The following is a 14,207-nucleotide window of genomic DNA, read 5'->3' on the forward strand; positions in this document are numbered from 1 at the left end:
GAACTCTTCAGTCATCAGAGGTGCAGGGTACAGCTAAATCTAACCCTAGTTTCTGCTTTGATTGCTATATAACCACCTTTATTAGATGTATTTTAAAAAGCACTGTAACTGAATATTCAGCTTATTGCTTTCATATTGTTCTGGGGTCCTTCAAGCTCTTAGAGCAATTCTCTGATATAGCTTTCTTTCTTTCATTTTTGCTTCATAGGATACAAAATTTTGATAAATCAAATACATTATTCAGCAAAAACAATGAGTAAATCTTGCAGCAATTATAGACCCACTTGTTCAATAGAATGGCCACTTCTGATTATCCTGCTTCCCAGAAGTGTCATTTTAAAGTTATCTTTAGCAACTTCTTATTTTACATTTCCAACAGATGGACTAGAAAAGAGATGGGACTAAGTGTATGGTGGTAGAAATTGGACTGTGGTGCTAAAAAGAGTTCTGCAAAATACTTATGTCACATGAATTGCACTTCCTATATAACTATACAATCCAGCCACTCAGTTTACAGTAAGTCATTTGGGAAACAAAAAGTAACTAATAAAATAAAAACAAAAACACATTTTATAGTTCTAGATAATTTGTTTAGAAACATGCCATACATTGCTAAGAATGCAATATAAGGTACATACACAAATAACTAGCTGACAATGACAAAATGGACATAATTCCATGGTAACTTCATTAGTACAAGAATTAAACGCTGGTGAGTAGGAGTTTCAAAATATTCAGTTTTTAGTGGGCTCTCTTTTCTTTCTGGTAAAATGGACTTGTGTTTTACTGGATTTTCTCATTTATCTTTAATGCACTACAGGCTTTCACTTCCATAGTCTAATTTTGCTGTTCATGCCATGTACCACAGGTACTTCAGCCTGATTGGGATTCTTCAGGTTTTACAGCATCAACCATATCAACCAGGCAGATCTAAAATGTTTCTGTCTCTGAAAACGTACCTTTTCTGACAGATAGTATTTTGTGCAATTCCACATTACTTTTGGCCTTCATACTCATTTTCAGGACCTCTGGAAAATATTTCATAAAGCTTTAAGCCAGATAGGACTGTAAGAACAACGTTTGTCCTGAAATATCATTACTCATTACACTTCATTTTATTACTGTTGCATTGAGCCAAATATATTTTTGACTAAAACATACTTTCAGAAAAAGTAACTTTGATTCAAAGATAACTGTTCACAACTCCTGCTGAAAGCTTTACTTCAATAGTTGTACTCAATGTTGTGCCTTGTTTCCAGTTCAGATATGCCCACTTTCATCCTCCAGACATTAGTTCCTTTTAACTTTTTATCCATTGCATTAGAAACTGCTGTAGTACCTAGTTTTTGCTCATAGTGAAGATGTATACACAAAGTAATCAACTCATCTCTCAAGACTCAATATTTTTCTCTTTAAAAATTAGGAAGGCATTTTGTTCAGCTTAGAAGTATTTTTTGTGGTTCTTTTGTGAATTTTAATAACACATTTTTTAAATGAGGATTTCTTGCTGTCTAATATGAGACTCACTAGTGAAGACGAGGAGAAACTGCCTCTCAACTCCTGCTTACTAATCCCCTGATTTTTACATACAAGGATTGAATAATTTCCTTTTGCAGTAACATCACACTTACGAGTTTTCTGTCCTTAAAATCCATATAAATCCTTCATCTCAGAATTTTCCAAGATACAGACAAGATTCTAAGATACAAGACAAGACATAGCTCATCTTCATCATTTCAAACTTCTCATTTGGCTTACTATGTTAATAAGATCATTGCACATATGAATGTCCTGTCCTAACCCCTATTCATCATTACTACTTGAATCATCTTTATATTACCCCCACATTTATCCATCTTTACTATTGACCTTAATAGTTTTAAGCCTTTACATTGATTCACAAAGAAACCTATGAGACATAGCCCCTTCAATACTGACTTCTTACTGTTGTTCTTCAGTGCTTGTTTTTTATCATGATGTCATGCATTAGTCAATGCCATTATAGAGCTTACATACATCGCATTTGTAGACTTATTTCTATTGTTCTTACATCAGATGGCATCAAACTTGCTTGACAATATTTTTATAAAGCCAGAATGACTGCTTTTTAAATTTCTATTCATTATCAGTTGAATAATATCAGATTTTACTTTATTTTTCTCAGGATTAATATCTGGTTGACCATCTTGTAATTACTTCATTCTGGTTGCTTTCTGAACACTGACAAAATAATATTAGTACTACCCCATTTCTACAAAACTTCCTGATCTGCAGAAATATCAATAGCACAGAGATAACCTGTTTTAGAACTTCCAGATGCAATATATTAGAGTTTATTGATTAATAGTTATCTTACATAAGTATTAATATTCTCCATAATAACTAATATAAATATGAATATATAATTCTGCTTTAGTATAAGAATATAGATATAGAATCCTTCTCCCCTGAGTAGAAGAATCTATTACATGTTTTCCTTTTATGCACTGTCATTTTATTGTCTTGGTCTTTTAATGCATCTATATACCTGCTCATCTGACTGGATCATAGGATCTTTCACATTGGAAGAAACCTCAGGTGGTCTCTAGTCCAATCTCCTGCTCAAAGCAGAGTTAGGTCCTCCCTCCCCACTACTAATTTCTTTATTTTTATTACTGCCCTTATTCCACAACAGAACCAGAACAGACTCTTTCTTGGTCCAAAAGCAATCTGCATTATTTGCTAGGTCTTTTGCCCTTTTGACACCCTGTGCAATTTAGATAATACAGTTATATTCAATGTAAGAAGACACAGAGAAATTAAGGATGATGCTGAAGAAATCAAGTACTTTTTTCTCCAACTTCTGCTTATATTTTTTAGGGTGAACTATCCTCCAATCTTTTAAGTGCTTGTTAACTTTCTATTCCCCATCAGCCTTTTTTGAAAGATTAATAGTAACCATACTGTCTTCTGAGGACAATTTCAAATACCTTTCACAAAATCACAGTGTTGTAGGAATGCACCTCTAGGGATCATCTATAGTTTGATCCCCCATGCTCAAAGCAGGGTCCGCTAGAGCAAGATGTTCCAGGCCACGTCCAGTCGGGTTTTGAGTATCTCCAAGGAAGGAGACTCCACATACTCTCTGGGCAACCTGCTTCAGTGTTCAACCAGCCTCACAACAAAAAAAGCTTCAATATAAATGAAATTTCCTGTATTTCAGTTTGTGCCCATTGCCTCTGGTCTATTTACTGGATACCACTGAGCACTGAGAAGAATCTGGCTCTGCCTTCTTTACTCCTTCCCATCACATATTTATACACATTGATAAGATCCCCCATGAGTCTTCTCTTCTCCAAGCTGAACAGTCCAAGCTCTCTCAACCTGTCCCCATATGTCAGATTCTCCAGTCCTTTCATCATCTTCATGGCCCTTTGCTGGACTCTCTCCAGTATGTCCATGTCTCTCTTCTACTGGGGAGCCCAGAATTGGACCCAGCACTCCAAGTGAGGTCTCACCAGTGTCAAGTAGAGGGGAAGGATTACCTCTCTCAACCTGCTTGTAATAGTCTTCCTAATGCAGCCCAGGATACCCTGGCTGTCTTTGTGGCAAGGATGCATTGCTGGCTTATGTTCAACTTGTTGTCTACCAAGATCCCCAGGGCCTTTGCTGCAAAGCTGCTTTCCAGTTGGTTGGATTATTCCTCCCTAGGTGCAGGACCCTGCACTTGCCTTTGCTGAACTTCAGCAGGTTCCTCTCTGCCCAGCTCTCCAGCCTGTCCAGGTCCCTCTGCATGGCAGCACAGCCTTCTGGGGTATCAGCCACTCCTCCCACTTTTGTATCATCAGCAAACTTGCTGAGGGTACACTCGATCTCATCATCCAGGTCATTAATGAAGATGTTAAACAGTACTGGACCCAATACTGACCACTTGGGGGACACCACTTGTTACTGGCCTCCAGTTAGATTTTGTGTCACTGATTGCAACCCTCTGAGCTCTGCCATTCAGTCAGTTTTCAATCCACCTCACTGTTTGCTCATCTAGCCTGTACTTCATCAGCTTGGAAATGGTATCAAGGATGAACTGCTCCATCACCTAACCAGGGATCGAGGTGAGGCTGACTGGCCTATAGTTCCCTCGGTCCTCCTTCTTGCCCTTTTTGAAGACTGGACTGACATTTGGAGGGTACAACACTAGCGACTGGTCTCCAGATGGATTTTGTACAGCTGATTACCACCCTTTCAGTCCATCAGTTGAGCCCATTTTCAGTCCACCTCACTGTCCACTTCATTAGTGGTCCATACTTCATCAGCTTGTCTATGAGGATGTTATGGGAAACAGTATCAAAAGCCATGTTAAAGTCAAAATAAATAACATCTGCCCTCGCCTCATCCATCAAGCTTGTCATCTCACAGTAGAAGACTACCAGGTCAGCCAGGCATGATTTCACCTTTGGAAATTCATGCTTACTGCTCCTAGTTACCTCTTGTCCTTTACATGTTTCAAAATGGTTTCCAGGAAGAAACCAGGATCCAGGATCCAGAGATCAAGGAAAGGCTCAACAGTCTGTAATTTTCTGGGTCCTCCTTCTTGCCTTATTTGAAAATTGAAGTGACATTTGGTTTCCTGCAGTCATCAGGAACGTACCCTGATCACCATGACTTTTTAAAGATAATTGAGAGTGGTTTCATAAAATGACATCAACCAGCTCCTTCAGTACTTGTGGATATCTCCCATCAGGTACCATGGACTTTGTGTATGTCCAATCTGTTTAAATGTCCCCTAACACTGAGGGTAAGTCTTCCTTGCTCTAGACTTTCCCATGGGCCTAAGGGGTCTGGGACTGCTGAAGAAAAGTCTTACCAGTAAAGGCCTAGGCAAAGAAGGCATTGAATACCTTGGCTTTCTTCATGTGCTTTTATCCTTTGTCCCTTTCAGCACTGGGCCCGCATTTCCCCTACCCTTCCTTTTGATGCTGGTATACCTGTAGAAGTCCTTCCTGTTGCCCTTCATGTCCCTCATCAGATTTAGCTCCAGGTGGGCTTTGGCTTTCCTAACCCTGTCCCTGCATGCTTAGAGAGTATCTCTGTATTCCTCCTAAATCACCCGTCCTTGCTTCCACCTCTTGTATGCTTCAGCCATCCTGCCTGTTGAGGACAATAGATTACGTAAGACATTTCAGCTTCAGAATAAGCTGTGTGGCATTAGATACACTATTTACAAACTCCACAACTTGGTTATCCTTAAAACTTGGAGAGAACCTAAACATGTGAAAGATCCTACCTATTTCAGTCTTGCCTGGTTTGTTGGTAGTAAGCTCTGAGCACACTAACAAAGTGATTTACTTTAACTAGATTGTAAAGGAGGATATGAATACTTTTTTATAGTGAGCCTATGGTTTCAAGGTCAAGTGGTTCTAGTGTTACCATATCAGTTAGTACAGCTCTAAGTTAGCATGGATTCATTTGCTTGACTTATGAATACACTGCAGTGAGGTAAATCAACGCTTCTTGAGTCTAATGAAACTAGTATCCCATGAATCTAATTAATTTCCTCTATTTGCCACTATTTCTGCAGCTTTAAATGATTGGTCTTGGAGTTTCTCCATATACTATCACTCAATTTCTTGGCTTAATTTTCCATTTTTATCCTAATTTAACCAATAGTTTTTCCATGTCAGGGCAGAAATCTTAAAGGAGCCTCCTATATTCTCCTGGTTTTTACGTTCATATTCCCATGTTTGGCAAAACACTGGCAAAATCTGGACCCTGCTTCTGAGTTGCAAAAGTCCTTATAGAATAGCCTCTGTGTTAGATTTAATAGGTTTAAAAAGTTTTGTATTGACATAAAAAAAGAAATAGTTGTCTGTTCAAACATCCAATTGCTTTAAGAAAATACCTCTGCTTGCTTCTTCAGGGCATTCTGTAAAATATTTTCTCAAAAAGACACATTCTTTTGTAAAATATCAACCTCAACATGAGCTTTCCGTGGATAGTGTTAGAAAATAAATTTAAAGTCATTTGATCCTGCATTCTTTAATGTGCAATGGCATTCACAAAATCACAGGTTAATATAATATCACTGTAAACAGTGAGGGATTTTGCCTAGGGGAGGAGTCTTGAAATGTATCAATCACACCCTGTTTCAAGCTAAAAACTCTAGATTTTTCTGAATGAAAATAATTATTCTTCTCAAATGCAAGTAGTGTCCTTGACCCATAAGCCATCAAACTTAGGATAATAGCATGTGGACAGATTGCCAGGAGGTAATCTAGGGATTTGAACTCCCTTCACGTAAGCTATTCACTGGTATCTGCCTATATACCTACTCTGACCTTGTGGTAAAAGTGAGTTCACTAAGGAGTGAGCTGTCTCCCACATTCACTGGAGATAAAATCAGACAGTAAGGAATGGTAAGATGGGCAATTGTCATGAGATAGTTGATGCACTGTAAATTTATACTCTAAGTTAGCCCACAGTTACTGGCTGGTATGCTCATATCTTCAGTTTACCTTCCTGGCATTAATGAGACCACACATGGTCTCTTCTCAGAAAATATATAAGATAAAGAGTAAGGCAAAACCAGAGGTGATATTACTGGCTGCTGTACCAGTCATCTGGCCAGCTAGTTTAAAACACTGTGAGATTTTCAGATGTGGTAACTCAGATTCCAATGAAATAGTCAACAGGGAGTGTAACGGTTTGGGATGTGAGAAGATTTTCCTGTCTGCCCAATGTTGGATGAATATAGAGTAGATTTTTTTCTAAGGTAGTTGGTGGGTTTTTTGAAGAAATGCAAAAAAAATCGAGCACTCAACTGCCATACACTACAGAAAGACAACAGGTACTTTTTGGGACGAAATAGGACTCAGAACCTTACATGGGGATCTCACAGAATGATATAGGCTATAAGGCACTGAATGCATTCAACTATGAATGACTGATTCTTTCAGTTTAACAAGGAGAAGACAAATTTACCTCCTTATCTATTTTGAATATGTTGGCTTTGAAGGCTACAGTGAGTAATTTACCATTGCTGGTGATAATTTTGATAACTGATTTTTTAAAAATTTTTTAAAATTTAACTTCTATTATCTTAAGTTATCATTTCTTTTCAGAATGAATAACATTGGTGGAGAATAAGACAACTTTTATATAGAATCTATCATTCTAGCAGATCTTGAAAGCATTATTTTACATTTTTGTATGAAAGAGCTGGCACAGAGGTATGACATGCCTATATCAGTTACTGGTGATTTAAGTAGGAATACAGGTAAAGACTAAAGATGTATGCTTTATCATAATTCTCTTCTTCAAATAGAAATGATAGATCATCTGATGAAACCACTTTCAACAGCTGTAGGGTAGTTTTCTCTTACATCACTCATCGATAGGTCAGACGATTAATTTTTTATTAAACAGATTCTTAAATATACCTCAATCACCCTCTCTGCACAAGGGTTTTCTTTCTACTGCCTCAGTCCTTGATCTTTGCTCTCATCTCTTTCAACATTCAGGCCATCTTCAAAGGGTTCAGTATTTGCTAAAATTCCACTGGAATTTCAGATTTTACTGGCTGAAAGTTTCCAATGTCATTCATAAAATGATATTACAGTCTGAAGGATTCCTGGCAAGTTTCTGCATTTGGAAGGCAGTCCTTGAAGTGTTTTGATTTGTTTCTTTATGCCCAAATATTTTATGTCACTGAGCAGCAGAAGTTGACCTGACTGTTGTTAAATTTCTGTGCTTAGTCCTACAGGATCTTCCTTTGTGACAATCAAGATATTTCATTTGGTCATAATTAAATTCCCTTCTCCCTACTGCAAACACATAAGCTTTCTGAATTGATTTTCATGCAGCATCTACACCAGAATACACTTGAGCATCCTTTGGCTACATCAGCATAAGGAATCATTCACTGTGAATGAGGCTAAGTGTTAATGTCCTACTAAGTGTTTACTGTAGCTAAAAATCAAGTTCTGACAGTACGTATGGACTGGCTGGCACAGGTAGGGTCAAAACATCAACAAATTTACTTCCTGTAAATTGTACTGTACTTTATGTACTTTATATACTATAGTTTATGTACTTTACTGTACATTGACTGTACTTTAGTTTTGAAGGATTGGACACCAGGTGTTTTAAAATCACTCACCCACTTAAGACAATGGTCTTAAGGTCCTCTGAGGCCTCATAATCTTTGAGTTTTAACTTTTCTAGGATGTAAGATAAAACAACAAACAGATCACTGGAGGGATTTCTCTCCTGGACAGCATTAAAAATGTGTACTGCTGTGATGACTCACCTTCTCTTTATTCTTTATATTTTTCTCCCTGTGGACAAGATCTCTTGTAATGCAATTCTATAAGCACTGAATGACTGTTTATTCTGACCTCTTTGCTTTTACGAAAGAAGTTTAGTGGATATCTAATTCATGCAAGGTGAAAACAAGTATTACTGCAAGATTGCAGCAAGTAGATCAGCCGTTTCAAGGAGCCTGCAGCTGCTTTGGCAAGTGTAGCCCTCCGTGTAGCATATTCTATTGTTTCAGCTAGCCTTTCCTCATGTTTGCCTACAAATGGGATGCAGGGCAGCAGCATGGGTAAGTACTGCTACATGAGCTGCAACCGAGCTACGGTTAAACATAGCTTTGATACAACTACATGGACAGTAGCAGGAGCTACACAGTGAACACTGAATATGTACTCTGATTACTGGTCCACACTGTGCTACCATGCCTTTACTCCTAATGTAACCTCTGCTTATTAAACTACAGCTAATTTATGCATGTTTATTCCTGCTGCTCACACACCCATTGAAAGTAGCACGGATAAAACTTTCTCATCTCCTTTTATCAGTATCATGTCTGGACATTTCCTAATTGTTAATTTCAGTTATCATACCTTTCGTCAAATCAGTCCTGGTGGTTAGTTCCTTCATGCCATTGATCTATGGGTAATTTTTTGAGTAACCTCCTCCCTTGAGAAACCTTGGGAGGAGGTGTTGTTTCGGTGAGTTAACGTAAGTACATTTTGCTGCCCTCACTTTCTGCTGCTTTCATACACTATCAGTTAAAGAAGTGCACAGCTTTGCATGCAAGATCTGATTCCTGAGCAAGCAGCATGATTTTCCAGTATCAATCTTCCTGCAAATGTGTCAGGACATAATAGAGAAACCAGCTCTGTACAAAATCCTGACCATATCTTCAATTACTTTCAGATTCCTGTGAAGCAGCAATGCTTTCTATCAGTCTATTTATTCTGTACAGTACAACATATTGTAGGTGCAACATACTGTATTCCATAAAAAATGCTATTTAGGTACCAAAAATAACAGTGACAGCATGGAGTACCATACAGGACAGTGCACTGCTTCTCAGCTTGACAGTTCTCAGCAGAGTACGTGAGTTTGCATTGCTTGCAGTTGCTGCCAATAGACTTTCAATGGCCAAGTTAGCTCATTTAAGGTGAGCTAAAATTAACAGCTCTAGCAAGGATGTCCTGAGGTGGATCTTTCAGCTCTCATGCTGCTCTTTACAGCTGCGATAAAAATCAGTTACATATTTATTTCTACTAATAAGATCTTAAAATACACCTCAGTTTTGGCAGGCTTAGATCAATTTTTCCCTGTAAATATCTCCTGAGGCTCAATTCTGGGCAATCTGCCTGACAACAGCTTTCACTGTCTTTGTTGCAGTATGTCATTCTGAATCTCACTTTCAGCTGGAGAAGTCAGTTCTTTGTGCAGGAAGACATCAGTCACTACTATTATTTTAGCTCTTTTTAATAGCTTGTTATTGGGGACCAGACTTTTTATATTAGCTTCAATTTCTATTTCCTTTATGCTCTACAAGGAAAGAGCGTTTCAAGCAATTTTGTGTCTATTCTAAAATTTCAGTTTGCTTCTCTTCTGCTGCAGTACAAAAGTCAACTCCAGGTAACTACTGAGTATTTTGAAGAAAATAAACTCAGAAAAATAACTGTACAACACAGAAAATGAAAAAAAAAGTTTCTACATTCTGTGCATGTTGTGGAGGGAGAAACGCTGATGGGATTATTTGTCTGTATTAGTAAACCAAAAAAACCTTTTCATAACTTCAGTTTAAGCCAGTATTTTTCTGAGACTGTGAGAAGTTTGCAGTCTTAGGTCCTCTCCTCTCTGTTGTGGGCTGATTAACCCCTACTCCCTATATGATTTGAAATAACAGGGTCCATTTTCTGCACAATACCAATGCATCTCCAAAGAGTGCACAAGACATTAACATCAGGATGATGCAAAACTCACCTGGCATATCTGTATGGTTCGAGAATCTGTTGTTTCTGCCTACAATTTTAATAATCATTATATTTGAATATTATAGTACAATACAATGTTTGTTATTCCTTGTTTGGTTTCACAAATTAAATTTATTGAATTTTGTCCCCATGTCATTTTTTTCCAACTGCCTGAATTTTGTTATGTTTCTCTGAACTCTTTGTGATAAAGTGGTACTCAGGAGCAGCAGTGACCCTTTTGAGGCAGTCTGTGTAGGACCGTTTAGAAAAGAAAAGATAGGAAAGTCAGTATTTGATCTCTCCACTAATTCTGACATAAAAGGAATTTGAATTCATGTCTCTGTCATCCTAGCCGACTACTCAAATGACAGGCTTCTTAGACAGTAGATCATTAATTTGTCATATAGTTATGGTTTGTGTATGCTCATCTACCAGATCAAAATCTCCCATTGAAATAAGCATGCTTCGTGAATACTTCGTTGGAGACTTCCACTCATGCAAAGTGTGAGATGAGCGTTAACTGCTGCATGTTAACATTTGAATTGTTTTCACACGATTAAGGGCAGAAATAGAGAACTTTCAAGGCAGAAATGAATTTATCCATATTCCAGCCATAAGAGACAATTTCGAGAGTCTAATAATGGGCCTTAATGTTTTGATCATATTACTGAGAAAATAATTGAAACAGTTTGAGGGATTCACTTTATCCCTTTGCCTTTAGCAGGGTCTGTTAAAGTATGTTTGAGCTGCACAAACACACTTTTACTGGGATTTTAGAGGTATGCTCCATTCTTCATGAGTTACCAGAGTAGGGTCCTCCAGCAAAAGATGGAGCAAATAAGGGGTGAAAAGCAAGATCTGTGAGAACTCATCTTTCAGAGACCTTCGTTGTTTAAAATGGCATTTGCTTTTGGGTAGCAGTTATGACATACTTATGTCCTTGTGTAAAATCATGTCTACTGTTCTTGCAGTATTAGTGATGACCCACTCGTTCTTCTTTCTGAATGCTTGTGTTTTAGAGTTACTGTGTAGAATACCATTTTGTTTTCTGTTCAGGTTCTCCTAAGGTTGTTACCCACTTCTGTTCCTGCTCCTTCCATTCACTTACCAGTTTCACTAATATTTTATTTATTTCCTTCTTAAGGTAATTAATAAAAATTGGACAGAAGTGCAATGTCTGTGGCATAATAATATATTGTTTGCAGGTATTGATAATTCAAAGGGTGGAGGATTAATGATTAGCTACTTAAGTAAATTTTGTACCCTGTTTCTTCTATTCATGAGGAAACATCGCATTCTAGTACAAATATATTATTATTTATGCAATAATAACAATAACTGCATTTACGTACTTATAATAGTATCTTTAACATGAGAAACTGCAATGATTACAAATCCATTACTATTACCATCACGTTTCATAGGTAAGTAAAGCAAAGCTCTGAGAATGAGCTAAATGCCAGTAAGATGGTGGAAGACTCATAAAGAAAATGCAAGTCTTCTGCCTGTCAGTTTTTTATCAACTGGGTCAAGACCCTCTAACTTTCCAGTTTTACCTTTTCTCCTAGTAGATGATTGATTTTGGTCTTTTCTGGAAAATCAGTCCATCTATTATTTTTCTGGCATAAAAGAAGCTGCACATGAAACCAGTGTGACAAGAACTGAGTTCTTTACTAAATATTTAAAAGTCATTTCACGTCTTCTAGTTACGAGTATCATTTAGATTATCCAAATCTAGGCTTTCCTGTAGCTTTCACAGGAGAGAAATCAGAATTATACCTGGTATCTTTTTTTGCTGTCATTGCTAGTGGTAAAGGAGTCATCAAAGGAGTCTTGCAATGGCGTCAACACTTACACAATCTGTAGACCAGCACAGTTCAACAGAAGCATCAGGAGAAACTGAGTATTTCAGTGACAACAATTAATGTCAACATTTTATAGATCTTCCCAGCCTTCTAATGACCCCATACAGGAATCTATCCACCACTCCATGTGATTGAGACAATGAGGAAAAGAGGCTTAGCTCACATTATTTATAGAGGTGCATCTCCATAGGATGTGGGAAAGCTCAAGAGCAGCTCAATCACTTTTTAGAATTGTGAGCTGGAGTTAATAGAAGTAATCTGGATTGGTGAAACAGCAGAAACAAGTGTGTATCTTATTTTCTCTGCAGGGCTCTATAATCTGACAATGAAGGAACAAACACAAGTGGTACTGTATTTCTCTTATTTAAACATAGAAGCAAGACGTGCCTGATACCATAGCCATATATATTACAACTAATGGTGACTGCTGTTTAGATGTCTGTTACACCTGTTTTGAAAGGTGTGTGTTAAAAGGACTGCTGAACATTATTGCATTATGGCCACTGACTCTCTGAGACAGTCTAATAATGCAGTGAACAATGGTAACATGTAATAATGTTAGGCCTTGATCTGACGCCATGAAGTGGTGCATCTTTCACTCATGCACATTCTTAAATTTACTACTGTGAGCTGCCCAATTAAAATCAGTTATATTCAGTTATATTTTTCTAAATTATTTTCCCCCAAACCTAACAACAGCAAAGTCTCAAGTCAGTCAGTTCTGAAGGAAGAAGTGAAGAACAGATGTTCAACAAGCCAAAGTCTCATGGACTAAATTCCAAAACTGGGAGGCATTCACAGATGATGTCCCTTTCCCCTTTGCCCCTTATTTGCATAAAAAATGGGAATTACAGTCTCTTGGGAATGTCTAAGGGAGAGGTGTAAGTACCTCTGAGCTTCTCTATCTGAGTTTAAGCTAGTCACGTGGAAACCAAATGCTGTCCAATGCTGTACAGAACTATGGTATGCACAGACAAGTATGTGGTAAATATCAAGCATGTTATCTTTTTAGAAGATAATTATGTTACAATTATATTGTAATTCTGCTCCACGTCCAGTTGGATCAGAATATGGGCAGAAAAGAATGAGTTAGCTTATAGCTAACTGATTCAACATGCCTTTAACTGACCACTTCTGCCAAGGCTTTAATCACAGAGAGAAGTAGGGTCTAGCTAGTCAGTAGAGTTTTATAGGTCAAAACTTGCATTTCAAATTCACTAGGAAAACAGTGAAAAATTAGAAAACTGATTAGCAGTCAATATAACAAGTATGACATATTTTAGTCAATATATTCTATATTAGCAGAAATTAATTTTAAAGTTATCCAAAAATGGATTTACATAAAAAGTACTGCAGTAAACATGGCAACTGTACAAATAGCTGCTAAAGATGGGCATTTGAAAGGGAAAGATGCATATTTCCCAACAGATTTATATATAAAACATTCTCCTCTATTCCTGTTACATGAACATCCAACAAAACCTAGGGATCTAGCATGGCCCACAGTTGTGAACCTGCACAACAGACTGTTCACATGATTTCTCAGCTCTATTCTTCTCTAGTTATTTCCAGGCCACGGGCATCTGGAACTCAGTTTGGCCATATATGAAGTAAGCTGCTGAACAGCACCAGCTGGATCTGATGAAATAGATATGTGCAGCTGGATATTATCCTCCTACTGAAGGTACCACAACTCACATCTCAGCTCTAATTTCCTGTATGGCCTTATACGGACATTGTATCGGAAAGATAACAGAACACACAGGAGAACTCCACTTGAAAAGTCACCCACAGCAGACTAGTAATTATCCAGTATGTAGATGAGCAATCACCTAATATTTGTTGTACTCAATGCCAACCGGTAGAGGCTGACATTATAGTAGACCTACTATTATCACTGTTTAAACTGGGTATATATAATAATATACTTTTCCTCAAAGATTGCTGCAACTAGTAAGTTCCAAAGAAATCCTCAAATGAGAAAGTCCTTAAAGCACTGAATTATTATCAGGATCTCTGGGGTTCATTCCCAGATCCGTCACAGGTATCCTGTATGACTTAAGGTATGCCTTAATTTTCCAGTATAAAA

This window comes from Struthio camelus, chromosome 3 (genome assembly GCF_040807025.1).
Source record: "Struthio camelus isolate bStrCam1 chromosome 3, bStrCam1.hap1, whole genome shotgun sequence".
Classification (NCBI taxonomy): domain Eukaryota; kingdom Metazoa; phylum Chordata; class Aves; order Struthioniformes; family Struthionidae; genus Struthio; species Struthio camelus.